Below are 27184 nucleotides of genomic sequence, written 5' to 3'. Positions count from 1 at the left end.
ATAGCATTTTCCAAAGATGATTCAACAATATCTCTCATCCATGCTCTTATTACGTGACTTGGACATTGCTCCCTTTGAGAGGTGTGGCCTATGTTCCCTTCCTTTGATATTAGGTAGACTTTGTGATGTTGTTCAACCGATAGGGTATGGTAGAAGTGATGTCTGAGGCAAGGTTATAAAAAGAGATGCAGGGACTTCCCTGGTGGTCCAGTGGTTAAGACTTCACCTTCCAGTGCAAGGGGTGTGGGTTTCAATCCCTGCTCGGGGAGTTAAGATCCCACGTGTCTCGCCGCCAAAAAACCAAAACAGAAAACAGAAGCAATATTGTAACAAATTCAATAGAGAGTTTAAAAATGGTCCACATCAAAAAATGGTCCACATCAAAAAATGGTCCACATGAAAAAAAATCTTAAAAAAAAAAGATGCCGCTTTTCTCTTACTATTATATTCACCCTTGAAACCTTCAACTACCATATAAGTATTCCAACTGTCCCAAAGCCACCATGTAGTGAGAAAGCTAGCTCTGAGACAATATGAAGAGAGAGGGTTGTCTAGTTAGCCCCCTGCTGTTTTTAAGCTCCAGCCACCATCTGACTGTAACCACTTGAGAAACCCTGAGTCAGAACCACCCAGCGGAGCTCTTCCTGAATTCCCATCCCACAGAAACAGAGATAATGAAATGGTTATTGTTTTAAACCACTAAATTGAAGTGATTTGTTTTGCAGCAATAGATAACTGACACACGGTAAAATGTTAACATGTGGAGAATCTGGATGAAGGGTGTACAGAAACTCTTTGTAGAATGGTCCTTTATCCCATGTGTGACAAATGGGTGGGGCTACAAGGACCATAGTCTCTTCTCGGGATTACTCAGGACCAGCCAGCTACCTCTGATGCCAGCTACCATCCAAGTCCACACCTACAACCATGGAGATGTGCTGGAACTTCAGAATGGAGAAGGAAAATAAACTGAGTCTGAAAATTTTCCCTTGTCCTTGTGACACCCAGACACCCTATAGATACAGTTAGGAACAGCTTCAGTTCTCCAACTCTGTAGCTAGGAAAAGTGTAGCCTGCATTTTTACTGTCCTAACCCCTTGATTTGCTCTGGGAATTATCCTCTACAGGAAACCCTCTCCTGTCTGAGAACTGCCTTGGATGGGTGGAGACAGTCTTGACTCAGCATATGCTGTGTCCCTCTCTTTTCTTACTCTATCTGTAGTCAGCTGCCTTCTCCTTCTCTCCTGAGAAAATGGGCTCAGTCAGAGTGCTTTGACACCCATAGTCCTGGGGTGGAATCTCTGGGAGCTATACAGGGAGACTCAGAAAAGAATGCTAGCCTACGAATTCTTACTTCTGAGTCATTCAAAGAGAATGCAGCATGTCAACAAGCCCAGCAGAATCCAGTGATGTTCACCAAGAGCGCTGGATCTGAGCTGGGTTAGGAGATGGTAGAATAGTAAGGCATGAAGGGCTTGTACTGATTATAGAGGGTGACAGGGATCATTGAAGAGGTCAGTAACTTGTGAGAAAATTTATTTAGTGGAAACATTAGGGACAGTGTAGAAGGGAGACTAGCTACAGGTGAGGAGTCAGGAAACAGAGAATGCCAGAGTCTAAATTAATAGAGGACTAGAGTTTTGGCATTAAGATAGAGAGCTAAGTGAGTGAGAGAGGTGTAATAGTGTCTGTGGTACTTAAAGATTAAATATGTGTAAAGATCATATGGAAAATATTAGTGGAGACTCTGAGGCAGTTAGGTCAGAGAAAGTGAGGATGAACAAAAAAATTTTTTAACCTTTGACTCCTTTCACTTATTTCTCTGGAGTCAAAGAAGATACTTCTTTGAAGACTCTTTGAAGAAAATCTTTGTCTTCACTTGATCCAGTTCCATAAGCACTTATTGGAACTCTACTATGTTTCATATTGGGTGCTAGATGCTGAGGGAGCAGATGAATAAGACAGAATTCCTGCCTACAAGGGGCATGTAGTCTGATTGAAGAGACACATGCAAACCAAGGACAATACTGTAAGATGTGTATGGAGGTATACAAAAGGAGGTATGTACAAGATGGGTACAGAGGTGACCTTAAGATATCCACGGGAGTCAGGGCTGAGGGAAGGAGACCCAGAAGTAGTTTGCACAAAGAGAACCAAGCTAATGAAATCATGAAGTGGTGAGCATAGTGGAACCCTGGGTGGAGTACTGGAGGACAAGGACAGTAGGTGTGGACAGGAAGAAGAGGGATCTAGAAGAACTGGGGAGATCCATAAAAGCTGACCTAGAACAGGGAATCTGGGAACACCAATGAACATATCAAGGAGGGAGCTAGTTCTGAGGGGGTAGAATTTAAACTAGCTAGTGGGCAAGATGAAGAAACAGGTATCGTTTACAAACGCATTGGGACAGAGACAATAAGGTTGATAAAAATTCGTGACATGTGTATAGAAGACTTTGTTAGCTCCATTTAGAGGTAAAGGTATAGACTTTTGGGCAGGAGACAAAAAGGAATGCTTAACACAGGCAGAGGAAAATTGAATTTGGGGATTAGAGTAACAGGCTGCGATTGAAAGCCATAAACCAAGAGAGGAGAGAAAGCCCAGCCTTAGCTCTCTCCTGTTGCTTAAAAAGAAGAAATATTCTCCCCTTTCTCCTTTGCAGTAGCCGTGAGACAGATAAGAATCCGTCATCTAGAGGGAGGAGATATGGGGATATATGTATATGTATAGTTGGTTCACTTTGTTATAAAGCAGAAACTAACACACCATTGTAAAGCAATAAAGATGTTAAAAAAAAAAAAAAGAATCCATCATCTGGCTACTATGGAATCAGGTGTAAATGGTTGTTCTTTCTGTGATCAGTTAGGGTGGAGGAATTGTTACCCCGTTGCTAAGGAAAGAGGAAGGGGCTGTTTCCAGTTGCCATGGAGACAAGGTAAGAGCGTTCCCTCGATACCGCCGTAAATTTATGAGGCGGTGTCCTCTCCTTGTTGCTATGGCAACTTAGAGGGACTGTTCTCGTCGTCCCCACCTCCCATCGCAGTTGCTAACACAAGGTGGAAGTAGGGGCTGTCCTTCCCTCTCCAACCAGTTGCCTTGGAGACGGCTGGTGCCCTGGCCCCGCCCCGCTCGGACTGACAGCGGTGGCCGCATCGCGCCTGCGCAGTGCTCTCTTCCCCCGCAGTCTCTGTGCGTTGAAGCCGGAGACCGCGGCGGCCTCTGTTAGGACCCTCCGCCCCAGAGCCGCCGGTCGGAGCCGCAGCCTCCGCCGCAGCGCCCCCGCCGCCTGTCCCCTCCCCCGCCGCCTCCGCCGGAGCCATCTCGCGCACTGTGAGTCCAGGCCGAGGCGACCGACGCCGTGGGGCTGAGTCAGCGGGAGGCCCGGGCCCGAGCTGGGGGAGGGGAACCGAGTTGCCCCCCTCGCCTCCCGACCCGCGCACCCGCCCCCCAACTGCGTCTCCCCCACGCCCGCCTCCCTTCCTCCACCCCTCTCTCCCGGGCTCCCCGCGGCCTCAGCCGTCAGGCCTCCCCGAGCCACTCCCCCTCCCCTTCTCTCCCCACAGACCCACCTTGGGGCTTCTTTCCCGCTGGATGCGGCGCTACCGCACCTCTGCTCTGGACAGACTTTTCCCCAAAAAACTGCCCCCCGTTCGCCCTTGTCCCTTCTCCTTACTCCTCTTGGGCCTGACATCTCCGGCCTCTCGGGTTTTCCCCAGTGATATGCCAGAAAAAGAGTGACAAGGGAGAGAGCGAGGGGAGACTGGGGGAGGGGGGACGTTGTGCCTGCCCAAACGTTGGGGCCTCAGGTTTCCTACCCACACGCTCCTGCCCCGGCTGGCGTGGGGAGGCAGGTCTGGACAGTACTAGCTGGCTGCTAAGAGCTTGTGGCTTTCCGAGTAGATTTGCTGGGAAGCGTTCCGCCCCATCATCATGATCAGCTACTGCTTAGTGAGCACTCTCTAGTGCACGGTGGCCTTCTAGTGGGCTGAGCTCTGGCTTTGGCGGGCGCTGTGGAGAGGGACTAGAGAGAGTGGAGGGAGGGGAAGAAAAGGTTGCGTTTGGGAGCTGAAGTTCCTGCGCTTCCAGTGCGTTGTTGTGAATAAGCATCTTGCAGTACTCTTTAACATGCTTTCCATCCCCCCCCCGCCCCCTTCCCTTCCCCCCCCCGCCCCCCCCGTAGTACAACATGGATATAATGGGAGGTTTGGAAACAGGCCTGACACCCGTAGCAAATGCTTACTGTTTGTATATTGAAGGGTTGTGATCTCTGATACCTGTAAATTCCAAGTGGTAACCAACTGGGCAAGAGTGAGTTTTAACATAACATGTGCAGAGCGGAGAAGGAGGAGGAGAACTGAGGTTTCTCTCTGGTGTAGGGCTGAGGCTTGCACCCCCTGTTTCCTGCAGCTGTGTCTCTGTGGGGACTGTCACCTGATAGGGGTTCTAGCATATTTGAACAATTCCCTGGGTTATGTTTGCTACCCATCCACCTGCCCATCGTGCATTCCCTGATCTTGGAATAGAGCAGGATCCCAAACTGTTTTCTTTTTTCGGAAGAAATGGAGCTGAAGTTAGAGTTGGTGCGCACAGCCAGAAGCTGTCTCTTAATAAACGTGCCTCAACTCGAGGGCTCCTAACTACTGTGTGTACCTCATTGCCAACTTCCTTTGATTCTTTTTTTTTTTTTTTTTGCTTGCAGATCTCAGTGTACTGTTAGAAAATGTGTGTAAATATCACCCAGTTAAACTGTAGAAGAGGCTTTGGGTTTTTTTACTTTAGGGTGCAAAAGGCGTAGATGGTTCAGTTCTAAAAATCATGGTGAAGAACCCACAAATTTGAGTTTCTGGCTTGCAAACGGTGAGGAATAACGATTTTGCGCCTTGACTTTGCTCAATCATGGCCTATTGGCAGCCTCCTCAGAGCCACTCCCCGCCCCCATGCCCATCAGATTAGTTTACAGTAGCAAAGACGGCTGTTGCCCTAGTTTTAAACATAGAGATGAAGTTCAGGAAAACTACTGCCCCCATGCAGCAGTGCAGTTTCTTCTGTTTCGAATGCCAGTCTGGGGTTTGGTGGGATGCACCTGCCTGCGGGGCGATGGGAACTGTGGGGCCTGAGAGTTACATTCCTTCTGTGTGGTCCTCTCTGTGTTGCATAGCTCACCGAAATACCCGAGCAGGGCAGGAGCAGACAGCTGTGCTGGAGAGCTGCTCCTCCTGAGTTGAGTGTATTTTGGGAATCAGCGATATTACTGGGGTGGAGGGTTGTGAATTAAGAAGCAAGAAAATGTGTCAAGGCTAGATAGATCAGGAGGGTGTGAGTAAAATGTCCCCTTTACAGTTTACTGTGGGATAGGACATTTCCAGAGCACCACAGTGGTTTTTATATAGGTTAATTTGCCTTTAAAATCCATACCTGTGTTTTATGAGATAATGATGGAATGCCTTTTAAACTGCTGCTGTTGGGAAACAGGACTAATACCTGTATCTCATACGTTGCCTATCCAGTTGTTACTGAGTGTAATTGTTAAGATCAGGGAGAGGGACATGATTTGAACCAAATTAGACCTAAATCTATGTGATCTATGTTGTAGTCTTGTAGCACTATATTTCCTTGATTCTAAGACACACCAGCAATTTACCAGCAGCTTTTAGGTAAACTCATTTAACACTACCAGATCAAAATATACATGTTGAGTCTACGGTGCCTCCTAATTTCAGGAACATTAAAACAGCCAGGAAGCGGCAAGATTTGAAGGAGGGATTTGCGTGTCTTAGAACTGAGAATGATATTTATAATATTCCTGGGGATGTGATGATCCTGAGAGTGCATGCATTGTGAGGACGGATTTCCTTAAGTCCTTTCCCTAAGCCAGCCTACTCTGTGGGGTCGTGTATGTAAGATGATTGACTGCAGTTAGGCATGGCAGTTGGCTGTTGAAGAGAGGAAAGTTCCTATGTGGGAATCCATCCCAAGGCCTTCATATGGTACCCTCCAGAAGCGGAGCCAACTAGCTGGCAGCAAACATCGTATGAGCTGTACCTGAATTTAGCCAAGTAACATCTTTCAGAAGCTGAGCAGAAAATGTAATTTTTCTGAACCAAAATGCATCTGATTTGTTCACAGACATATTTGTAAAGATCCTAAGGCACATGTCCTCCCCCCCGTAGGATGTTAGAAGTGGAGAGGACTTCAGATGGCTCAGTGTTCTCATTTCCAGATTTCAGTATGAGACACCAAGAGTTAGTGACTTGCCTGAGGTCACCCAACTAATGTATAAAGTATGTGAAAACATTTTGTCAGCTGTGCACAGCATGCAAATTAATGTTGGTAGTTATTAGTGGCTGAGTCAGGATTAGAACCCAGATTGCCAGTCTAGGGCTATTCTACAATACCATGTTACCTCATCCCTCATATTTAATATTCTAGAGGGTTTTAATAAAAAATAATTTAGTAGTCTGTAATTAGCCCTGTAGACAAGGGCTTGTTTTTAGTCTGATTGCAAAGCCAGGTGAAATTGAGTGTCACACTGTCTAATTAAATATTTATTCTTGCCATCTCAAAAATATTTTTTCCCCACGCAGTGCATTTCAACTTCAAGGAAGTTTTTCCTTTCTTAAATTTGCATCATCTAACGTAAAGCAAACGCGAAGGTGGGTGTTTGAAGTCTTCGCAACTTATCTGTGAGGCTACTGCTGTATTCCAGGAAGCAAGGTGGAGAGGGCTGAAAGGGGGCCGAGAGGAGGAGCAAACTGGATTATCTTCCAGCTCCCAGAATGTAACCTTCTGTGGTTCCTGGAAGCCATAGAGATTTCTAACCCCTATCCTTGAGAAAGGGAGGTGATCTGGCCTCTGGAAGCAGACAAACCTGCGTTCAAATCCCAGTCCCACCACTTCCTGACCATGTGGCCTTGGGTGAGTTATGGAACCTGAGTGCCAGTTTTCTCATCTGCAAGCCTGAAATGCTACCCATCTGTTTTTTTTGTTGGTTTTTTTTTGCGGTATGTGGGCCTCTCACTGTTGTGGCCCCTCCCGTTGCGGAGCACAGGCTCTGGACGCGCAGGCTCAGCAGCCATGGCTCACGGGCCTAGCTGCTCCGCGGCATGTGGGATCTTCCCAGACCGGGGCACGAACCCGTGTCCCCTGCATCGGCAGGCGGACTCTCAACCACTGCGCCACCAGGGAAACCCTACCCATCTGTTTTACAGGATTAAATGAAAGGAAGTGTGTAGAGTACCTGCTTAATAAGAGATAGCAACCATTAATTTATATTACTAAAGTATAAAATAAAAAATAATGCTTTCCAAATTTTATCATTACCTAAGTCCATCTTGGCCCCCCAATTCAGCAACCCCCATCTCCCAGCAGGCCTCTCGGTGTGTTTGACATGCACAGAGGGATTTATCCTGTGAAGACCTGGCACTTGCAGCGTTATTTCAACTGCCAAAATAGGAGTATATGAACTGCCCCTTTGTCTCCATGTATTCAGCTGACCTGGTTATCTGAAAGGCTGGCAGGGCGGGAGCAGTTGACTGGGAGAGCAGAGACTTCGTGCGTTTGTGTATGTCATGGTGGCGGTTAGTCCTCCGCTGGGGAGGCCAGTCTGGGGAGTGATCTTAATTTGAAATGGAAAAGCTGCTGAGCTCTCCCTCGTGAGTCAAGCTCGCAATGGCCTTCATTCAGTTCCTCTACTATTAGAGGTGTAGCTTTAATTGGTGACTGCTCAGATCAGCTCTGCATCTGGGAGATCTGGAGGGCCCAGGAGAGGAGCTATCTGCCTTAGGAGGGAAACCTCCTTGCTAGTGAGGAGAGGTAAAGGGAGGGCATTTGGGGTGGCAACGGTTCCAGATGGAGTCAAGGCGGAGACTGCCACGTAATTAGGGAGCCCGGGCAAGCCATTCAGGTGGGACACAAATGAATTTAAGTTCCTAAAAATTTCATTTGGAAAGAAAATACTCATAAATAGGCATCTTAAGACTGAAAATTTAAACACAATAGTTTTAACCTCTGGGAAGTGGAATTTGAGTGTGGAGGAGTGAAAAGGACACTCAAAGGAGAACTCCTTCTTTTCATATATAATTCTATCTGTGAATTGTTGTAAGAAGCATGTGTGTGCTTTTGTAATTTACTGAAGACCAATAGAGTTGGTAGTGGTTGTTTTTCAGTAAGTACATTTTGGTAAGCAAGAAGCAGTTGCCTTTACTTGGAGCCGTCAATGCTTGGGGCAGATGGGGTTAGACTGCTTCCTTCAAACAGGCCAAGCCAGTTTGCACCAAACCAGGCTCGTAGGTAAGGACAGGACCCTCCAAAGTGGCTGCTTCCTGGCAGCCCAGGATACTTCACTGACCTCCTACCTCACCACCTCTTCCTAGTCTCTTCATTCCCTTCTTGAGAATTGTCCCTTCCTTCTCTTGAACAGTTGAAGTAATCATTGTTATTCTAATAAGCTATTTTAATTTTCAACTATTGATGAAAATGGCATCTGACCAGATGACCTTTATGAAAAATCTGTGCCCCTTACTTAGCATGAAGAGGGCTTGAAGTATAATGGCACCCAGCTGAAATGCTGACCTACTCTGTTATGGTAGCCGCGTTTTAGATCAGATCGGGCTGATAGAGCACAACTTTCCCACAGTGATTTATTAACTGCTTCCCCTAGGAATCACTGATAAACTGACAAAATTGTTATGTATGATTGAGCTTTAATTTTCTCCTAAGTTGGTCAGTTGTGTTTCCTAGCCAGGTGTCCTGTTTATTATAGAAAGATGACACACCTATCATTGGACACGTGCTTTGACTTGCTTAACCAAGCGTTAGGATGGGTTATGATGAGTAATCCACATTCCATCACGCAGTGTTCCCTTTGGCCAAGAGTACAGATTTGGGCGACAGTTGGCCAAGGTTGGTGAGGCTTCCTGTGGCCAAGGATGGTTTTTCCTCTGTGTAGAGTTGACTGGCTAATACTGGCCTAAGTCCAATATCTTGTTCTCACTAGCATCGTGCCCTACCAACTTTCCTAAACGGGTATAACGTTACATCGGTGTTTTGAGCTCTGGACACATTATTTGCCTGAAGTAAATAAAGATTTGGCCTATCTAAATGTTGTGACTCCACGTAAAATGATTTTTTTCCTGAAACTATTTCTTGTATATAGGGGATACATACCAGTTGTGTGATATATTTAAAATAACTGAGCAAGAAGCATGGCTTCAAATTTGCCCAAGTAGTTTTGACAGTGTGTATCAAAAACGTTAAAAGGAGCATATGTTTAGATCAGAGATTGCTGTTCTAGGAGTATTGCGAAAATCAGAGATGTATATAAAAATACCTATACAGTGATTTTTATTAATGCAACATTATTAATTATAATCATTATTAATAACAGCAAATAGTTAAAACAACCAAAAGGATCAATAATTAGGCATTGGTCAGTTCACCTAGATGAAATACTGCACAGGCATCAAAAATCTTGTAGACTATTTTTTGATATCAGAAACTTTTGATATAATCAATGAAAAAAAGGATGCAAAATTGTGTGGCAAGAATGATACCAACTTTATTTTAAAATATATGGAAAGGTACTAGAAGGGCATATGCCAAAACCATAAGTGATTATCTTTAAGTAACGAGATTACTTTTCTTTCTGAGTGCTTTTCAGTGTGTTCCAAACTTTTCTGCATTAAACAGCTATAACTTTCATTACAAAATTTTTAAACCAGCGATGTATAGTTTCCATGTAGTAGAGCAATTGCTAAGAAAATCTCAAGGTATTTAATTTTTTATTATTTTGTTTCACTATGGTCATGATTCAAGGTAAACACTTCTCAAAGGTGTTCCTTTAGATAGTACTTCATTTCTTCTTTGAGAGAGAGCGTGCCCGGAGTGTTACTGTGTGGGTGTGTGACTTAAAACCGTAGTCTAGAAACTCTCAATTCCAACCGTCCAAATGAAGTAGTCTCTCTTGACTCAAATGAGACGTAAAAAAAATTATGAAAAGAAAGTGTCTTACAATATAGTCTTCTTTGCCTCTTAACTTTTGCTGTTTAGATTTATCAGATTTCAGTAAAACCCCGTGTAGCACAGGGCTCCATTTGGGTGGACTTTTTCTCCCCCTGTCTTTGCAGATTCTCTGGTGTCCTGGTTCCCCCATGTCTCAGGAGCCTTATTTGAGGCTTTCTCCCTCGTTTTGGCAGTTGTGCACCTATCTGAACTATCTGTTTTGAAAGACCTGCAGCAGCCTCCTTCCTCCCTTTGCCCTGGCCATATTCTGTTCCGCCCTCAGCTCAGAGGCCCTTTTTCTTCCAGGCGTGGGTGGAGAAGGTTGGGTGGCCACCTGGCAGCAGAAGCCCACTGCGGGGATGGGCTGGGCCGGTCCCTGGAGCTGCTGACTGGGATGGGAGGGGCTGGCCCGGCCGCTGCTGTCCTCTCGTTCATTTTCCCATCCACGCACACACTGTGCATCATCTCTGTGGCCTGTCCAGTGGGCTGATACCTGCCCTCTACCTGTGGTGGTGTCGGCCCACCTCTGAGCGCCGGGACGTAGAGCTGAGGAACCATGTGGTCTATCACACAGCTCGGCCTGTGCTGCTGTGTAAATGTTTTCTGAGCAGGGTCTGCCTCTTCTTCCAAGTGGTTCTGACTCCCCAGACACCTGTCCCAGACAGGGTGGAGGCCTACCCTGCCACCTGGGATTATTAGTGAACATGTCTTTGGGTGTGGCTCGCTGGGGACACTCCACCACCTGGAAAGAGCGACTGTGGGAGAAGCATTCATCTTCTCTTGAGGGTGTTGTCCAGGTCACCTGGTAATTTAAATGGTGTTTCCTGCCTGGTGAGGAATGAAATCTCCGCTGCTCTGAGTCAGCAGGATCATAGCTGAACTGCTGTGTGTTGTGCCATGTGAAAGGGGCAGGCCTGGGGCCACTGGATGAAATGAAATATCCCTTCCCATATGGGGCGTGTCTCACTGAAGGCTTATCTCCGGTGGTGTAACATGCACTGTGTAGCTAGACTTTTCTGCAGCACCAGACTCTTGGCAGACGGCCGTCAGCCCCCACTCCCGTCCCTGCAGATTATTGCCACTTATCAGGGTCTCTGATTCAGTCTGTGATCTGTCCTGATTTTAGCTGGGTAGAGTTCACCGCTGAAAGCTCCCAGTTTGGGCATCCTATTAACACCTTTAAGTGACAGGACCACTGCTAAGTACAGAGATGTGTTATGCTGGCCCTAAAATAGCAAGGTACAGTGTTTTGAGAGTTGATAACATTCGTATTCCCCAGATAGTATAGTTTCCAGGTTTATAGGTTATTCATATAAATTTGCATATTGTCTTCTTAAGGCCTTATTCTAAGTATACTCTCAATAAGATCTCTCCAAGTCCTTTCTGTTTTGTATTCTGAGTCATTATGGGGTATAAAAGAAATGAGATTCAACCCCTGTCCATGAGAAACTTCAGTCTGGTTTGGAAGCTAAGGTGGATGTGTGGAATGATTAGCGTGCATGACGACATGGGAGTTGATAATATTGATAATACATCTGTGCTCCTTTGTGGTATAAGCCATGGTCTCTGCCCTTAAGGAACTCAGCTAACATTCTGGCAGGAGAATTGGACACAAAATTATATAAATCGCTATCACACAATGGGGTGGGAACGCCAGCAGTGATGGGAAAGGGTGCTTTGGTAACCCAGGCAGAAGAGTGACCCTGAGCGTGTAAGAGCTGGGGAAGCCTTCAGAGAGGGAAGCATATCGGAGCTGGGTATGCAGGGTAGCACAGGATCCCACCCACCAGAGGACAGGTGAGTAGGAGAGTTCAGGCAAAAGAAATGAAAAGAACAGCATATTGTGAGTCACTAGCACTACAGAGTCTAAATTCAAAAAGGGCTCTGAGAGGAAAATAATCATTGTGAACTGGAGTAATCAGAAAAGACTTCACAAAGGAAGCAGACCCTGAGCTTGTCCTGAAGATGAGAAGGCTTTGAGTAGACAGGACACCAGAGAGGGCTTTCCGCGAGGCAAGGTGCCACGTCTTGGAAGGAGTGACTGGCCAAGGACCATAAGTAGGTCACCTTTACCAGACTGAGGCTGTGAGAGTTTGCACAACATTGGGAACATTAGTCAGAAATTAGGAAGTTGAAGAGACAGTTTGGAGATAAGTTTTGGTTTAGGCATGGAGAACTAAAGATGACAATTGGAGACATCCAAGTGGAGTGATCACAAAAGCCCAGAAGCTGAGGATGAGGTTGGATGGAGCTATGGGTGTGAGAGTCAACAACACAGGAGCGATGGCTTCCCTGAAAGGGGGTTTCTCCAGGGGTCTCGGGTACAGAGCACAAAGACCAGAGCCCCAAGTAGTAAGCTTTGAGAATTGTCCATAATTAGGAAAAAAGTGAAGCAATGTGGGGAAGTAGGAGGTTTCAGAGCAAGGGAAGAGAGCTTCAGTGCTGCTGGTTTAACTAGACTCAAGGATTCATCCAGAAGAAAATCATGGCAAGGGTGTCACTCCAGTGAAACGCTGGAGATGGAAGCCAGATTGGGTAGCGTTAAGCAGGGAACTGGGTACAGAGCAAGTAGAGGCAATAGATAGTCACCAGAGAACGGCAACAGGGAAGGGGAGAAAAGTAGTAACCAGAAGAAGCAGCGGGATCAAACTTTTTTTGTTACAATTCTGTTCCTTATCATCAAACATATATAAAATTTTAGTAAGCATGTAGTTTTTGTTTATGTAGTTTTTGTGTATTGAAGTGTGCTTCATCTATAGATTTCTCTATATCAGCATAATCCATAGATTTGTCACTGCAAACATCCCCTTCCCTCTGTGGTATTCCATTACAGTGATACCAAAATGTGCTTAACCATCGATCTATTATTGGGCAATTAGGGTATTTCCAATATTTTGCAAGCGTAAGTATCTCTGCTCTGAACATCACTGTACAAATTCCTTTTTTTTCCTTCTTGGGTTATTTCTTCAGAGGTATATCCTATAAAGCAGAGTTACTGAGGCAAATGGTACAAACCATGTTAGGTTTTTTTAAATTGAGATATAATTGACATATAATATTATATTGGTTTCAGGTGTGCAAGTAACGATCCAATATTTGCATACACCGCAAAAGGATCACCGTGATAAGCCTAGTTAACCTACATCACCATACATAGTTACAGTTATTTTTGTTATGATCTTTTAAGATCTGCTCTCTTAGCGACTTTCAAATACATAATACAGTATCATTAACTATAGTCACCATGCTATACATTATATTCCCCAGGACTTATTTATTTTATAACCGGAAGTTTGTGCCTTTTGACCACGTTCACCCAGTTCCCTCACCCCCACCCCGACCTCTGGCAACCACCGATCCGATCTGTTCTCTGTGTCTATGAGTTCAGTGTTTTTAGATTTCACATATAAGCAAGATAATACAGTATTTGTCTTTCTCTGTCCAATTTACTTCCTTTAGCATGATGCCCTCAAGGTCAATCCGTGTTGTAGATGGCAGGATTCCCTTCTTTTCTTTGGATGAATAATATTCCGTTCTGTATATATACCAGTTTCTTTATCCGTTCATCCACTGATGGACACTTAGATTGTTTCCATATTGTTGTTGTTTTAATGGCCTTATTACACATTGTTCTCCATGGTGATCCAATAAACTTACAGTCAGAGTAAGAGTTTAGTATTGACTTGGAATAATTTCTGAAAATAAGGAGACATGAGCATGTGTGATGGTGGAAAGGAAAAGGAGTTACTTGAGGAAAATAATCCACATACAAGAGAGAAAGCGAGCAAATAGGAAAGATCTTGAGAACACCAGGGAAGGGATGACTTTGCAGGAGAGGGAAGGACTCCCTTCCTCTGAGACTGATAGGAGGAGAGTGTATAGCTCTTTGTACCCCTGACTTGCAGGGTGAAGTCCAGGGGAGATAACTGGAGTTCCTACTAATAAAAGACCTTTTCCTTAGTGAGACAGAGCCAAGGCTGCTTGCTGAGGTCGGGGGCGAGGTCCTGAAGGTCTGAATTAACCACTGTGAGAAATGAGCCTGGGCGTTTGAGAGGTGAATGAAAGTCTTGTTGTGCAAGGGTGAGGGCTGAGTTGGGCCCATGAATTCCTAAGAGCTAAGTCTCTGAAGTCCTCTAGCCTGGAGAAGCAGCAGTAAGTGGGGCAGCACGAGGATGGGGGTGGCTTAGCGTGCTCGGGGCAAGGTTTCTGGGGAGGCAGAGTTTGAGATGGCAGTGAAGCAGCTGGCCCTAAGGTCAGAGGTGGAAGGAAGCACTGCAAATCTAAGACAGGCACTGGTTGTCAGCAGAATGAGGGGGAAAGTAATTAACAGGCTCCAGTGAGAACAGAAAGGGGGGTTGGAAGGTGAGTGATGAGCCGTGAGGAGGTTTCTGACAGAGGAAGATTTTAATTTTAAGAGGCTGTTTTTGCTTTTAATTATTCACCTTTGTAGAATGTTTGGGGGTGTTTTTGTTGTTGTTTTTTGTTGTTGTTGTCTCTTCCCTTAACATATGGGCACGTATTACTAGCAACATGTTTGTAGCTAAAATCTCTGGTGTAGCGCTGTGCTTCCAGGGTATGGCAGGATTACCTCTGGGCTTGATGGAGGAGAAACGAAGGTGGAGGAGCTTCACAGAGTCCGGCTTGATAAGGGGCTTGCACCATGAGGTGTCTTTGGTTTCAGCCATTGCTCCTGTGGTCACAGCTTGTCGCTGCGGAGTGGCACCCAACCACCAGCCCTTATCCACCCACATGGTTTTAGTGTTTGAAGCCTGAGCAGGCTGACCTTCCCTAGGCTCGGCAGTCATATTTTCAATGCACTGTTGTGTGGGCCTGGCTGTTTCCGACTCTGCCCGGGAGCCCTACCGAGCCATTCCTCTCTGGCCTCTGTCCGTGAAGGTTCTTCCTCCAGGCAGATACAGCCCCTTGCCAGGGACGCAGTTTTGTGAGTGGACTGTGGGTTCCGTTTCAGCCTCACTCATCCCCTCCCTGGGTGCTTTGTGCAGTGTACAAACTGTACAACTGTATATAGCAGCTCTGTTTCTCTCTTGCCTGTTTTGAAACTTGGCCTAAGGCCCTTGCCTCCTGTGACTGGTCTCCTTCTCATGTCCTCCTAGATCATCCACTTTGACCCTGACTCTGACTGACACCCTTGGTTGTGGCCTCTATTCCACTTGCCATATTCACATTACCATCATACCGCACAACTAAAGCCCTTTACACAGCTGACCATGCATAGCAGTCACAGGGGCCAAGCAGGGAACTGAGCAAGGTGGAAACACATGGAAAGGGAGTGCCAACACCAACACAGGGACGTGGAAAAGCCAGGGCCAGCACTCTGCCTCCTTTCCAGGGCCTTCAGCTGAGTCTAAACCTTGCCTGGACATTTTGTAAATGGTGTTTCATTAAAGCCAGGACTAAGCAGGAGTACGGCTCCCAGCCAGCCCCTACCAGGAAGGAACAAACAGCTCACCAGTGCAGGCCTCAAGCCAGGTGGGGTAGGCACTAAGATGCATTGTTTTGCATGGAGAATTAAACGGGCCCTTTGTAAACATAGCTCCCTGCCGTTGCTCCTTTCTCTTGCCTCCTAGTCAGCCTAGGTCTGAATAATTAGCCCTTGGCCCATCAGTAGCAAAATGAAGAGGAAGACTACAGCTAATAGGCTGCAGTACGCTTAAGAACCTTGAACTCGGAGTTAGGAGACTTGGGCTTAGAGTTACACGACCTTGAACAAGGCACATCTCTTCCTTGATCCCCACTTTCCTTTTCTATTAAATGAGGGGTCTTTGCATATGCTGTTCCCTCTGTCTGGAGCATTCTTTCCTGGCCTTTTTGGGCCGAGTCTCCGTAACCTCACTGTGTCTTGGCCTAAATGTCCTTCCCTAGGGGAAAGTGTTCTGTAACCTCCATCCTCACTCCACTCTAGGTTGGGGACCCCATGACAGGGCTTTTCAAATGGTAGATGACAACCACTAATTGGTTGTGAGACCAATTTATTGGGTTGTAACCAGCATTTTCTAAATGAAAAGACCAGGGAACTCCCTGGTGGTCCAGTGGTTAGGACTCCGTGCTTCCACTGCAGGGGGCACAGGTTCAATCCCTGGTCGGGGATCCCACAAGCAACGCGGTACAGCCAAAAAAAAAAAACAAACAAACAAATGAAAAGACCAGAAAATATCAGAGGGCATCACTCATAGTAAGAGTAAGAACTGTTTAATGGAACTTTTGTTTTATTATCTATGTCTGGGTGTGCGTGTTTGTGTATGTATTGGATTGAATATAAAATGTATCTTTCACTAAGAGGCAGAAAGCCATTGCTTTCAAAACACCCTAGTCGTATATGTTTACTATACAGCACTTAATGAGATTATAATTACATAGTTATTTGTATGATTTTATTACTACTTACCTATTTCACTAGGTAACAGGCTTCATGAATCAAGGATCAAGACTGACTGACTCACCCATATGAGACCTAGAAATTGTGGAGGCTCAACAGATAATTGCTGAACGAGTGGATTTCTGAGGGGTACTTTGTTGCTGTCAGTCCTTAGTTCTGTGAGGCAGTTCCTAGGAGTGACTAGATAGTGGTTGCAATAATAAACCAAGAGCCCTCACGTTCGTCCCTACTGGACAAAAGTAACAGAAGGAGCAGCTCTTGGACCTCTCGGTCTCCACGTTAGCAAGGAGTGGCACCGGAAACCGGGAAGGCCAAACCAGCTCCCCTGAGAGGGAGAAGGGAAGAAGAGGACAGATACCACCACCCTATTCAGCAAGGCCTCACTTGGGCAGAGGTACCTTTCCAGTAACAGAGAGACAGGACGTTCAGAGACCAAACCCTCCACGTAATCTGTGCTCACATAAAGACAAAGGCGACTTGCCTAGTGTAAGATCTCCCAAGGGCCCATTTCCCACTCCCCTGGGTGTGGGCAGCCAGCCCATGACCCAGGAGTCCCCTGGGTTCCCAGGATAGACTCCAGAGCTCCTCTCCCTCCTGTAGCGCCCTCACCCCGCCCCCCAGCTTCCAGAGAACTTATCTGCTTCTTGAGGCGTCTTTCCGAACCTAGCCAGCCTCACAACAGGTAGAATCAGTACCCCGCGCCTTCCCAGACGTGACGAGCCTCTGACTGTAGCCCAGAAGACTCCCCATGGCCTGGAAGGCTCCATTAGCAAGACCCAGCCAGGCACTGCCTTGGCCCAGAGCTGTTCTGGGATGTGCTAAAGATCATAACTCGAGAGGACTTTGTTTCCGAGGCCCTGAGGCCCTGTCGGGAGGACGTAAGGACGTCCGATTTGCTGCTTCATCTTCAGAGTTCATCATCTGAGCTCAGATAGTGCTGGCAGCATCTAGCTGTTCTGTGGAAATCATGTTCCTTCCTGCCTGGAGCAGATGACCTCTTTGGGAGGGACGAGGGGATAATAACTAGATGTTTTAGAGCTCCTAGAACTGTTTGGTCTTCTGGCATCGACAGCCTCTTCTAAAAGTCTCTCCCGAGAGGCTGCCAATTGGCTTCCTTAGGAAGCTTTCTCAGGCACCTGAGCCGCCCTTGGTGGTTGAGGGCAGGAGGCGAGCTAAGAGAAAGGACAGAGAAGCCTTTACTGCAGCAGCCGCCTCTCACCTCTGGTCCTTTTCCCCCTGTTGGAGATTTAGGGTTTGGAAAAGGATTCTTCAGAGAGCTGCCAAGTCCTGTCATTCCTCTGAACAACACCCTTGAGAATTTTTGTATCACTTGTCTCATTCTCACCCTAATAATCCGTGCGTCCTAATTTGTATCCATACATTAGCTTTCCTATGAATTAAAAAAAAAATTATTCTCAAAAATCACTATCACCTAGCCCATATTTCAGAAAAATTTCTTAGAGCAAGGTGCGTTTAACTAATGCCTTTAGTGTATAGTAGTCATCAAAAAAACCTTTGTTGGATAACAAATGTAAGTCAAAATTGCCTTTACAATATTTTAAAATTAAAACATTACAGAAATGCTTAATGTAGAAAGTAGAAGTCTTCCATAACCTTGTCCCCCAAGGAGAAATCAGTGCCACAATTTTGTTGAATATTCCAGCTTTTTTTCTGCGTATATACTCTAACGTATTTATTATTTCTTTCTAAAAACATGAGATCCTACTATTTTTCATTTATAGAAAAAATGGAAAAGATAGAAAAAAGTAAACAAGGAAATTAAAGCCATTGTAATTCCACCACTCGAACAATAGTGGCATCAAGGGGTGGCCATGGTGGGCTTTAGTACTGCCCGCTTGCGGAGCCACCCAGGTGAACCCATAGTCCAAATACAAACGTGTGTGGTTCTGCAAACACAGTTTCAAGACTCTCTTCTGTCTCCCTCTTCCCACCAGATTACCAGCCCCAAGCCCCTCCATTCACAAAACCTGTTGCCACCACTGTTGTTTGCTAGTGAATGCATTGCTACATTTTCTTCCAGTTTTTAATTACGTTAAGATCCTGTCCACTTACAATGTCTCCAGTAGTCATGTTCAAGAACCAGTGCAAGATACACGTGGAAAGCACTTTCCATTGTCCCAGGTAACATCATATTTGGTTTTGTCCCCAGTAGCACTATTTCCAAGACACTGAAATAACGTCAGGGAACTTTGTTTTGAATTCATCCCTGGAAGATGCTTTCACTGTGCTAGTGAAGAAGCTGAAACATAGGGCCAGTGACTTGTTTAAGCAGAATAAAACTCTGCCTCAGCTAGACTTACCTACAGATGTCTAAATGTGTCAGGATTGCTAGCTGAATAGCCTACATTCACTGAAACACTGAAGGAGTAGAAGGGACATTCCCAGGTTCTGAATTCTTCCTTCCCCAGCCTAGTTATCAGCTGCTTAGTACCATTTAGATAGATGTGCTTCAGCCCTGAGGGAGGTTAGGATATGTGCTGTTGAAACTCTTTTCTTCCCTTTGGGGAAGGATGTTGGCTCTTCCTCAGAGTCAGTCCGAATCCCACCTGGGCCATCCTCCCAGCTCAGGAGATGTTTCACGGTATTCTAGTTCTAGGTTCTCTTCTGTACATCTCATTTCTCCATGTTCTGACAGTGTGGATCTGAGTAGGTGAAGCCATCCTCGTAGAGGTAACATGGCAGAGGTAGGCTCCACCACCTCAGGTCTGGCCTAGGCCAGTGCCAAGGTCACAGAACAACCAGCATAACCCAGAGCCATCTCCACAGAGTAGGACAACAAAGAGGGACTCCTCAGCTTAGAGAATCCAAGTGAGAGGAGATATGATCAGTCTGTGTATTAGTTTCCTATTGCTGCTATAACAGATTACCATGAACGTAGTTGCTTAGAACAATGTAAATCTATTATCTTACGGTTCTGGGGGTCTGAAATAGGTATAGTGGGCCAAACATTGTCTCCCCAAGTCCTAATCCTCAAAACCTGTGAATATTACCTTATACGACAAAAGGTGTGATTAAGAATCTTGAAAGGGGGTGCTTACCCTGGATTATCTGGGTGGGCCCTAGATTCAGTCATAGGTGTCCTTATAAGTGAGAGATGGAGGGAGTTTTGAGAGAGAAGAGGAGGAGACAGTGTGACCACAGAGGCAGAGATTGGAGTGATGTGGTCACAAGCCAAGGAATGCCTGGAGCCACCAGAAACTAGAAAAGGCAAAGAACAGATTCCCCCTAGAGCCTGCAAAGGGAGTGCAGCCCAGCTGACACCTTGATTTTGGACTTCTGACCTCCAGAACAGTGAGGGAATAAATTTCTGTTCATTTAAGCTATCCAGTGTGTGGCAATCTGCTACAGCAGCCCTAGGAAACCAATGCAGTGGGTTAAAAATCAAGGTGTTGGCAAGGCTGTGTTCCTTCTGGAGGCTCTAGGAGAAGATCCTTTCCTCGCCTTTTCCAGCTTCTAGAGGCTGCCTGCATTCCTTGGCTTGTGGCCCTGCATCACTCCGACCTTGGCTGCCATCATCACATCTTCTCTCTTACCCCTCCCTTCCCCCTTATAAGGACCCTTGTGATTATGTTAGGGCCACCTGGATAATCCAGACTAATCTTCCCATCACAAAATCCTTAACTTAATTAATCTGCAAAGCCTCTTTTGCCACTTAAGGTACCATATTCACATGTTCCAGGGATTAGGACAATGACATTTTGTGGGGGCCTACCACAGTCTGCAGATCCTAAAGGGCGTGGGTAAGAATGATGGATCTGGGCTTCCCTGGTGGCGCAGTGGTTGAGAGTCCGCCTGCCAATGCAGGGGACACGGGTTCGTGCCCCAGTCCGGGAGGATCCCACATGCCGTGGAGCGGCTGGGCCCGTGAGCCGTGGCCGCTGAGCCTGTGCGTCCGGAGCCTGTGCTCCGCAATGGGAGAGGCCACAGCAGTGAGAGGCCCGCGTACCGCAAAAAAAAAAAAAAGAAAAAAGAATGATGGATCTGTTTACCACATCCCTGAGTGTTCAAATTAGATGCTACTCCCTGAAGTGAGAAAGGCAGTATCAAAGGAAACACGTCTTTTGCAGAGGTAGTAAACATGGAATGCATTACACTCACAGGTTCTTCTAGGCAGAAAATGGTAATAAATAAATAAATAAATGTTTTAAAGAGATGGGGTATGAACGTGAGCTAGGCAAGGTGAAGTTCTCCCTTTAAGCTTTCGAGGTGACGACATGTGGCGGGGGTGTCTCCTACAGCCTTCACCTTTGGTGCTTATCAAGCAGCCTAACTGAATGGGTCTGTAAGGGCATTTCATGCAGCCATCAGTCATAGAACTGTTGCCCTGTTGGAGATGAGCCAAAGGATGAGTCACAAGAAGTATACATGGTACTGGGGTTAGAGGTAATGGGGCAAGTTCAATGTAATGGCTTGGGGAGTTCAGCGTACAGGGCATGTGGGAGATGTTATGGCTCCATCGTAGAAGATGGAAGTGGTTCATGGGGGTGTTGGTCAGACGAGAGAGTGAGAAGCTGAAGATGCACCGTTTGAAACATATTTCCACCTATTTCCACTCTATTTCCAGTAGAGGGGTCAGTACTCAAGAGAGAGCAACCCAGTGATAGTTGCTCTTGAAGGCAGGTGGAATTACTCGAGGCAGTCTGAACACACATCAAGACCATCAGAAGCAGAGTCCCCATTCTGCTCCTACCTGTCTCTCTGACTCTGGGAAATAATTATTTCTTCCTCAGAAGTGAATAAAACTTCCTACTTGGAGAGGATGATAAGTCATTAATTATTCATGTTTATTTTCATATTTACAGATGAAAGGCATGCTGACTTCAAAGAAGTAGAGTTAGGACAGGAGGAAGAGAATTAATTCTCAACATTAAAATTATCTACTAGAAAACACTCAAGGCCTATTTTGAAAAGGTTTTTCATGATTGAATATAAAGCTGGAGAGTGTTAAAAGGAGATTTGACAACCAATAAAGGGATCAGAGAATAGTCCGTTAGGGCAGAAGTGTTTGTGTTCCTAACCACTCAAACTCATTTCTAGGACGAGCCATTAGACCAAGGTGTCCTACATGCTTGTGAAACACGATGAGAAGCTATGGTGAGTGCTTTGGAACCTCGCCAGATAATTAATGGCTTAATTCTGCTTCAGCTCCTCTCTTCATAACACAAAGGTCTGAGACTCCAATTAATGAATTTCACTTTAAAAAGAAGCAGCTTATTGGATACATGCTCTAGTTTAGAGCATGAAGCTCAAGGTAGGGGACAAAAAAGAACCCATCATCCTAGGGCCACCTCTCTATAGACCACACTACTCTCCTCTCCTAGGCAGACGGACCGGCTGGAGGCCAGGTTCTAACTGCCAGTGCCACTGTTACGTGGTGTGTCTCTTGGCTCACTGGTCTGAGCAGCACATCAGGAAACACCCACTAAGCTCCGGAGGCCCTGGGCAGCTCCTACTTGGTTGTTACCAGGGGAGAAGTGGCTTGTCTCTGCTGTGAGCTGGATACTGTGCAGGATGCTTTCCACATACTGCCTCGATTAATGAGAAGAGTGATCCAAAGTCTGTAATTCAGGGGAAGGGACAATAATATCATGAACAGGATGAAAGGCAGGTTTGAATTCTGTTCTCAACTTCCGTGTTCACTCACTGTGGTAGGAAGTTGAGTTCCCCAGTGCCTCTATTTGTCCTTCTATAAAATGAGGTTATTACCTGTTCCTATCGCCCAGCCATGATGTCAACATTGGGAATACTTTGAACTTCTCAGATGAAAGATGATATAAAACTACAAAGTGAAAAGTTGATGTGGGAGAGGATGCTAGAAGACTGAGAATGAAACGGCCAAGTGAGAGTAAAATGTAAGGACGCCAGGATTTTCTCCCGTGCCACCATGGGGGCTTTCTGGGCCTTCATTTGCCTTGTCTTATGGAGGACGGTGTGAATCCACACTGTCATAGAAGGGGAGACAGACTAGTGTATTGGTAAGAGCAAAGACTTGGGTTCACCAACCTGCTGAGTCTCAAGGTAGGAGACAGCACAGCTAGTTTTAAGAAACTCCCAAGGTGCTTCTGATGCACAGCAAAGTTCGAGGAACAGCGTGTTCCAGACTGCTGATGGTCCCTCAAAGACGCTGTGTGTTTCCACACCTCGCATGTGCGCTCGGGCTGTCCCCACTCCCTTCCTTCCTCACAAGCATCGGCTTTTCTTACTATGATGAACTCCAGTTCTTCTCCCAAGGCCAGATCACGTATCACCTTTTGCCCAAAACTTTCCCTAACCTTTTCAGAGAAATTAATTATTCTTGGGTACAAAAGACTATGCAACCATCAGAGAATGAGGTGAACCTCTGTACACTGCATGGAAAAGTAACCATGATATTTTTAAAGGGAAAAAAGGTCATAGAATGTTTATAGTTTCTTTAAACAATGGAACAAATGTGTGTATACATAGTTTGAGTATGTATATTAAAAGATCTGAAGAATACACGTACCTGATACCAGGACATTTTTTTATTTTATACACATCTATAGTATTTGAATTTCAATACCACTTTTTTACTTTTTCAAATTCAATAACAATTAAAGTGATTACCAAGAGAGTAATTGCTCAAATAATTACCAGGGAAGAATGGATTGGTTTTGTAGCCCTTGTATGTGTCATCATTCTGTGTGTCTCTCTCCGTGGGTCAGCTGTGAGCTCCTTGATGGCAGGGATGGCATCCTGTTCATCTGCCTGTCACCGGTGCCCGACACTGTCCCTGACACATGGTGGATACACAATGTGTACTTACTGAATTTAGAAGATCTAAAACAGAGTCCAGGGAGGCTTGGTTGATCAGCCCCAGGACCATACATATGAAAATTGATTTCCCGTCCTTCACCACCAACAGCAACCCTCACACATCCTTCCTTTATGCCAACTTCCTATGAAAAACTGGATGTGTAATTGTTTAGCCTCATGATTTGGGGAAATCAGAAACTGTTATTCCTCCTGTAAGTAAGGGAGAAGAATAAATGAGATATGTTCCTATTTATTATATTTACATCTAAAAACGACAGCAATGCTTTTTGTCCAAAAAAGGTTTTCAAGTCATATTTTATGGGAAGCAGGACACTCATTCTCACTGAGTCATGTTCTCAGATTTTTTTTTAATACTAACCTATTCTAGAAGTTGTGGATGGATTGTTTGAGGGGAAGAGAAAACAGATCTCTCAACAAACATTAAGCACCTACTTTGCACCATGCTTTAGAATTAAAAACACTAATGTAAGTCACTGCCCTTGCCCTGAATTCCTGTTGTGGTTTTAAAACACTCTGCTGTAATCACTTAGTGCGTATGGATGTGACTCCCTGCCCAGTGAAATGGCAGGTTGAGGACCAGCTGCCGAGCCCTCTGCCCCCTTCTCAGCCTTACCCACACTGACGCTTGCTAGATTTAGGAAATACGGCCGTTCTGGTCCTTTGTCCTACTAGTGTAGGCCCAGCTTGGTCCTGGCCACTGGTTGGGTCTGAAAGTTCATGCTCAGCAGGAAAGCCAGAACTATAATGGACACCTTAAGAGCCACGTTCTCCTGCGTAGAGGGTGGGCTCTTCTCACAAGACAGAAGCTTATTGAGAATATTGACTTTAAGGAATGCTTCCAGATACCTCAGGATTTGGCTAGAGCCCTAATCTTTGTAGGTGGGAGCTGTCCAACATTTCAGCATACTTTTGCATCGCCCGCTTTGAAAGAGGTGTATTGACGATCGATCTGTCTGTTTTCACTGTTTTGTTTTGTGCCATATTCTAAGGGAAATGACACAGCTCAGGATCTAGCCTCTCAGGTCTTCAGATCTGATACTTTAATGATCAGCTCTACTTAAGGTCACTAAGCCCTGAGAAAACCGACTTATATTTATTTGCTCAGGCACATTTGTACCAGAAAGTACATTTAATACAAGGGATGTACTTCTTCCCTATACGGGGCCTTGAAAATCAGAAAAGCAATCAGAGCTTGCTCTGTGAGCATAAAATCAGAGCAAATAGAGTTGCAAGATGTTAATAAATGATATATCATCACACTCTGGTCAAGCTTAATTAATTCTCCCCTCTCCACTAGAAGAGGCACTGTCCTAGTGACTAGAATGCCAGTGTCAACTAAACAGAGTGCCACTCCTTGGATAATGTTAAAATTGCACTAACATAGTTTTACTTTCCAGGCACTTTTTTTTCTAGGTCCCACGATAACCACCCCTCCGTTTATTATTAGCTTTACAACCAGATTCTACATAATGACATGTGACAGTTTTTCTAAGTTTGTAGCTTATTTTGCATGGATAAAGGTGCTGCCTTGTGACCTCTAGGGAGAAGTATTTGTCTTGTTTACAGTATCTCCAAGTCACACTCTTCCTCATGACAGGTAATCCTGTCTCTACCATGTAGATACTTGTTAGCAGGGATCAGTAGACATTTTCTGTAAGGGCCAATATTTTACACTTTGCCACCTGCACAGTCTCAGTCAGGACTATTCAGTTCTGCTGTTGCAACATGAAAGCAGCCACGGACAATACGTAAATGAGTGAGTGAGTGTGGTTGTCTTCTGATAAAACTTTGTTTACAAAAAAAGGGAGCTCTATGCATAAAACTGATAACTAATAAGAACCTGCTGTATAAAAAAATAAAATAAAATTCAAGTACTAAAAAAAGGGAGCTCTAGCTCATAATTGCTGACCCCTACTTATTGGTCATAATCACCGAGGGGGCTCGTTTTTGTCCTTTCCTGACTTTACTTCAGTCCTCTTTTATCATAAATATTAATATGATGCTTAGTCTTCAAAAGAGGTTTTTTACTCTCCCCTAAGAGGACCAGGAATCCTTAGAGAAATGGCTTTTTCCAAGATGGAGGCAGGAGAGGTGCAAGTTGAGCCTGGAGCATCTTTTTACACCAGAAAGTAAGGAACTTCTCCAAGAATGTTGGGGATGTGTCATAAAAGACATAGGAACCAGCTGAAAGGGGCTCCCAATGGCCAATACTGGGACAGTTTGAGCATCCAAATAAATGACAGTAATGTATTATAGCCCATTGAATAAAATAATCTGTGAGTTTATACTGATCTAAAGAGATAAATGAAAAATAAATGGAGGGGAATGATGGTGTTAATGATGGTGTTAGGAGAAAAACGTGGTTCTCAAACAGGTTGGAGGTCAAATAAGAATCACTTGGCGAGCTTTTCCACATACCTGAGCCTCTTTCTAGAGAGGGGTGTGTGTGTGTGTGTGTGTGTGTGTGTGTGTGTGTGTGTGTGTGTGTGTGTGCGTGTGTGTGTGTGTGCGTGTGTTGGAAAATCTCTCTCTGGGAGACACTGCTGAGCCTTCCCTGTTTGGAGACCACCAATGTTTGGGCCATAGAGGACAATGGGAAGACAGCAGATGGGAGTATTGTATCTTGAGTCTGCTTGGCCCATTCATGCCTGTCCATCGTGTCTATTCCTTCTGTTATCCTTATCAGAGTGTTTGGTCTTCTTGGAAGCTGGTGGGTCCAAAAAGTGGAGCTCTTGCCTCTGGGGTCCTTGAGCAGCCATGAGAAATAGATGAGACATTAGGAGACTGAGGTTTCCTTAACTAGCAGAGACCACCACCTATAATGTTTCCTTTTTAAGCTCTTCACCCGAGGAACAGAAAATACCTGGAAAAAAAATATCTAGTGAAGAATTAGCTCTTACTTTCCAGTGAATTTTCAGGAGGGAAAAGACAAGCCCACTAGCAGGCAAATTAAAGTTGTGAAGTGAGCATTTAAAACATTTTTATTCTACTGTGAACAATAGATATGTGGGACCAAAATGCATAGTACATGATATGCGATCCCTGACTTCAAGGCACATATGTTTGGGAAAATATTGGGGAAAAATTAAATGACAATATAAAGGATAGATTGGTACCTTAAATGTTGTGTGGCAGGCCACATATATACTTAATCACCAAATGAATTACGTAAACTCATAAAATTCATTAAATATAGAGGGATAAGGAATTGCCAAAGGCTAGAGTCGTCAGAGAAGACAGAGTAATACAATCAGCATCTATTGGAAGGGACCTTAAGAGGTCACCTAAAAATAAAAGCTCACCTAGTCCAGCCTTCACTCTGGTTCTTGACCTTGCTAGACGTCCCCAAAGGGTGTCATCCAGCTTCAAAACTTGCCATGATGGGACCTTACCCCTTTCTGGGGTAGCCATGCTGCCTTTAGCTCCGCTGGAAAAATTTTTCTTCAGTTGGTCAAAATCAGTCTTTTTGTACCTCCAGCACTTTGGTCACAATTACATCCCTTGTGGCCACAGAGAAGTCTAATTCTCAGTCTTCCCCGGGTAGCTCTTCAAGTCATTACAGATAGTTTTTGGATCAGCCTGAGTTTTTCTTCCATCTCTAAACTAAACCCCCAGTTTCTCCATCAGATCCTCACATGACCTGGATTTGAGTATATTCACTGCATCCACTATCATGGTCACTCTCTTTCAAACATACCCCTGCTCGTGAATGTTATTCTAAAAGTTTGCTTCCCAGAACTGAATTCAGTATTCCAGGTGTGGTCTGACAAGCCCAGAGGGGAGCAATACTTTTTTCATCCTGGAAGAAGGACCTTATAATTAGATATCTGGCTTCAAACCAGTTCTGTTCCTACCAGCTATGTTACATCAGGCAAGTTACTTAAGCTCTCTGAGTCTCAGTTTAGATCTACTAATATCTGAGAACATACCATGTGCTGGGCACCATACTAGGGATGCAGAGACTTAATCCCA

At 45.2% G+C, this 27184-nt stretch overlaps 1 protein-coding gene across 1 annotated transcript in view; it reads left to right on the top strand.

Annotated features, from left to right (window-relative positions):
- The first annotated feature begins 3170 nt into the window (after window positions 1-3170).
- The window catches only part of MAPRE3 (microtubule associated protein RP/EB family member 3), a 47876-nt gene continuing 23862 nt past the window's right edge, over window positions 3171-27184 (top strand). The window contains exon 1 of the mRNA XM_033838891.2: window positions 3171-3330. The gene's annotated coding sequence lies outside the window, so the exon portion shown is untranslated. The remainder of the gene's footprint in view (window positions 3331-27184) is intronic.

The sequence above is a fragment of the Tursiops truncatus genome, chromosome 14 (assembly GCF_011762595.2).
Source record: "Tursiops truncatus isolate mTurTru1 chromosome 14, mTurTru1.mat.Y, whole genome shotgun sequence".
Taxonomy (NCBI): Eukaryota; Metazoa; Chordata; class Mammalia; order Artiodactyla; family Delphinidae; genus Tursiops; species Tursiops truncatus.
Note: the sequence above shows the minus strand (reverse complement) of the source record. Positions and strands in the feature narration are given on the sequence as shown.